Source organism: Etheostoma cragini, chromosome 24 (genome assembly GCF_013103735.1).
Source record: "Etheostoma cragini isolate CJK2018 chromosome 24, CSU_Ecrag_1.0, whole genome shotgun sequence".
NCBI lineage: Eukaryota > Metazoa > Chordata > Actinopteri > Perciformes > Percidae > Etheostoma > Etheostoma cragini.
The window spans coordinates 8,542,486-8,546,939 of NC_048430.1; the positions used below are offsets into that span (position 1 = coordinate 8,542,486).

At 39.0% G+C, this 4,454-nt stretch overlaps 1 protein-coding gene across 1 annotated transcript in view; it reads left to right on the forward strand.

Annotated features, from left to right (window-relative positions):
* Window positions 1–4,454, forward strand: part of LOC117939396 (receptor tyrosine-protein kinase erbB-4-like) — a 238,984-nt gene that overhangs the window by 231,691 nt on the left and 2,839 nt on the right. The window lies entirely within an intron of this gene.

The following is a 4,454-nucleotide window of genomic DNA, read 5'->3' on the forward strand; positions in this document are numbered from 1 at the left end:
GCAGCTCCAGTACCGCTGCTAACCAACGGTCCACTCAACACTGGTCCGGCCACAAAGGTTTAACATCTTGAATAAAAAGCTTGTTAAGCTCCCAAATCTTGTTAGAGATTACCATTATTCATTGGCCCATTCATCGATGGAATGAGGAATCGTCTTTGTAAACCAGTAGCCTGCAGTAATGATTCATTTCTTGTGGTCTGAGGTGGCAAAGTGACCTGCCCAATTTTAAATCTTTACGTTGTTTAATTTAGACAAATAATTACAGACAAAGATCAAAACCACATCTGTGTTTTATTTAGATTGACTTAAAGTTAGTAATAACGGGTCTGTCCTTTGCTCTTTGGTAATTGGCAGGGGTTGAAAGTCCAATTGTATTGCCCAGAAGTCAAAACTTGACAGACTACTCACCTACTAACCTTGTTTCCTAGAAATTAAGTTTATATTCAACTCCGTTGAAACCGCAAATATGTTGTTGCCTAAACCCAACCTCATTCAGGATGCAAACTCTGGTCTCAAGTGGCAAAGGACATCATCAAAAACTATCCCAACAGAGTTTGGTCTTGAGATCACTATTAGAACAATGCTGGCCCCTTTACACCCAAGAGAATTGTCCCCACCCTCACTACCCATGCCTCTGCAGGCAAACTTCCAGGCAATGCTGCTAAAAGCACTTTTGTTACAGCCATCATTTCTTCCGCCAAGACAAACAGAAGACCTGTGGGTGGTGAAAAAAACTTGCCAAACTTCAAAGATCAAGGGGAACATTTTGTAATGATGGGGTTAAGAGCCTCTTCCAAAAATCACATCTAAGCTCAATCAATATGAACAAAATTGTGTAGTTTCTGAACCTTTAGCAGGTGTTCCCACCCGTAAGCTGTGCTCATTTTTTTTTTTTTTTTTACATTATTAGTATAATTGCTATTCATATATATTGCTATTGCTTCTAGAATGTCCTTGTTTCCAGGTTGTTGTTTTTGTCTGCTTCAAACAGCATTTATAAAGCTGCTTTGATGAAATTGGGATTATTTGATGGAGTATTTTGTAGTCCCTTTTGTAGCTCGGATTTAATGACATAGAGACAGCATTTAAAATCAATGTGAAATATTTATAGTGCGTTTGAGCTTGTTTATACTGAGCGATGGAGGCATCCGCCCTTCTTTATATTAAGAGGAAAAAAAGGCAGAAGAAAGCCCGATGGTGGTTAAAAAAAAGAAAAAAAGACACCCCTTGGTGTCTGTCTTATTTGGCCTAAATTATCCTGAAAACCTGGGCAAAATATGTGTTTGAATCCAAGATAGATTAACACCGATGAGACGATTGGCTGATTGGCTGATGTTCTCAGTCCCAACAGTATGACAACCCAACGCTTTCAATTAAATCTTCTCGAGCGTTCATTTCCAGAAGAGGAAGAAGAAAATACCGGTAGTTTGTCAAATCTCGTCAAAGGCCTTGGTTCACTGTTTCTACACAATCTGTTTTCTATTTGTGGAAGCAATCATTTTTCCTCTCTACTGACTAATATCTCATTTCAAACATATTTCACCTTGGCATTGGACTGTGTTACCTGCTGCTATTTGTCTCAGCCCTAAACACTCTCTCTGGCTCATGGCAGTTCAAGAACACACCATGGCGAGTGGTGTTTAAGATGATCACTTTTTTTATTTGTACTTTTTACCGTTTCCTCCGAGGTGCAGAGGCATGTAGCCATGTTGTACTGAAGTGCATCCTTTAATATTTCACACCAACAACATAGGCTGCGTTAGACTCTAATGTATAGTACAATATCACCTTGCATGGTACCCAAAGTGAGTGTTTTACTGCCTCCACCTTTGAATCTCTTCATTGATTGACAGTATTATATTTTGATTTCAACGTGGGAGAAAAGAACGCAGATTTCTTTTCTTTTTACTGAATTCAGTAGCACAAACTGAGAATCCTTTTTTCTGAAATCTCTTATGGGATTTGTTTTTGTGTACAGTACTCTGTATAGTCTTTTATTATTAAGTCACTTCCCGTATTATCAAGGATGTTTTTGTTCAAGGAAAAGACTTGAATCTATAGGATTTAATTTTCCACTATCGTGTTGTTTACCGCTCATTATTTAACATGTGTGTCGTTCTTGCCAGTTGTCTGCATCTTAATTGCACAAATCATCGCATTTCATTTTCTGTGTTTAAATTATCAGATCAGTTTAAATGTACAGAATCTTTGGGGTTTCCTCCAAAACGTATCTAACACACTTCAACAACAAATGTGAATAGTATTTTTATAAAGCACTGAAATGGCCAACGGGGGTGAATTTGTAAATAAGGAGGAAATGCTTTGAATTTATATGGTCTTCTCTCCTATTACTGTTTTCTCCTGCTTATAACAACATGTACAAAAAGAGCCGTACATATTTGCTTTATGTAAGTGTACCTTTTGACTAATGGGAATCTGATTTTAAAAGTGCTTGTTGACCCTTTCTCATGTGAAACTCTTGTGAAAACCCTTTTTTTCCCAGAGCTTTGTGGCTGTCCTCGCGTAATGTTTCAGTTTAGGTGAACACTGTAAAAGTGGTAATGGTGGGTTATGGGTGGAAGGATGTTCAATCCACCTGGTATCTCTGTTTCGCTTCCACAATGCCTGCCACATTTTATTTGTCACTTATGAATCCAAACACCCCAGAACAATACCTTCTTTTGCTCTTTATCTCTTCCTCCTTCCAATTACCGTACAACTAAAACCAGTGCTGCCACCTAACCCAGATAAACTGTTACCTTCCTCTGCTTACTTTCTACTGGAAATATTACTGAGCCACGTCTGACCACCTCCTCTTTCCCGAAAGGCAGAGCACAGCCTTCCCAGTATTGTTCTGTTTTCATTTTGGATTAGTTTAGCATGCTTTCAGAGGAGACATAGTAGAGAGAAGGCATTCTCAGTAACTCCTCCTTGCCTAAGTTAGCTTTCCATACTTCCCCGCGTCCCTTTATCCAAGACGGTCACTGCTGACCATTTCTCTGAGTTGTTTGAAACCATACCCAAAGCTTTATATCATAGAAATACCGTTCCTCATGTTTGTTACATGACTCTGTCAAAAGTATATTTTTAATTTAATATAAATAAAGATTGATTCAGTATATGTTGTAGTGATTTGGTGGTGATTTTAATGTGTGTCTTGAAGGTAAAAAACAACATCTAAGGGTTAGGTTTAAACGGCTAAGTTGGAATAGATGGGAACATGTGCAAGGGGAAAGTTGTGGATGGAACACACTTTCTGGATAGAGTAAACAAAAATCTTGTGGAGTAAATTATTCTCATAGTAAGGCTGTTTTGGATAAGGATTATACCTGATGTTCAGAAAAGCACTTTTAGAATGTTTCTAGATTTGCTTCAAAGTTGCATATTTGGAGAATCAGCTACGTCAGGGACTGTAACCTCAGCAAGAATTCCGTGTCTTGCTCAAAGACACCTCAGCAGGGGAGCTCTGGAGCCCTAAACCTAGATCCCATTGCTTGACATGCCATCCCACTGCCTGTAAATAGAGCAGAAAATGAAAGCCCCGTTTGGTTGCTCTAATGATCACTCTAACAGCTTAATAATGCAATTTAACAGATGGTGTCTTTAATTAAGGCGAGAAGCTCTCAAGTTCCAGCATGCTTATTTTGACCTGACTTCTTCAGATCAACATTACAGAAGTTGCACTGGAGGCGAGGTTCTGCACCGCACCACACTTTCATGCTCAAAAGGACTTGCAGATGAAGACCAGCTGCATCAAAAGCTCCGCAGTGTTCTGCTAGCCTCCTCCAAAAGTTCGCCTCAAATAGGCTAATGTGTGGATATAACATTTTGCTCTCATTTTTCCTCTCGCCCTGTGCTGCACTTAGTCCGCTGTTTACCCAAGTGTTGGTTATGTAAACTGGGGTAGGCAACATCGTTTGCTATGCAGTTCTTCTCCATAGCTGCTGCATTCTCAGGCTTTCATTTCAATCATAAATAATACAAAACTGTCCAATGGCAGAATATGAGCTTTCTGAAGTTGCTGCTATTAATACTAATAAGGCTATGGGGTGCTTTAAGTAAACACTGTTTATGAACAGAAAAACCCCTTCTTTTTCCCCCTCCTTCTTCCCTCTCTCCTCTGTCTATTAGTTCCCTCGGAGCACTGAGACTCAATTAGTAAGCACATTGAGTTCCACCATAGTAATTTAGAGAGGGAGCTTCTGCTGCAGTCACACTATTTGAACTATTTCTAGTTATATTCACTTATAGCTACTTATTCAAAATCTATATTAGGTCTGCCCGCTTGAATCGATGTCAAAAAAAAAAATCACATTTTCTATGTAAAGGAACATTTAATTGATACTCACTCACTCCCGTCCTAATGTTGAATTCGCATAATAGACAGATTATCTTGAACATTAACCACACTTCCCGACACGACTTTGTACATTATCACCCACACCAGACAGCAC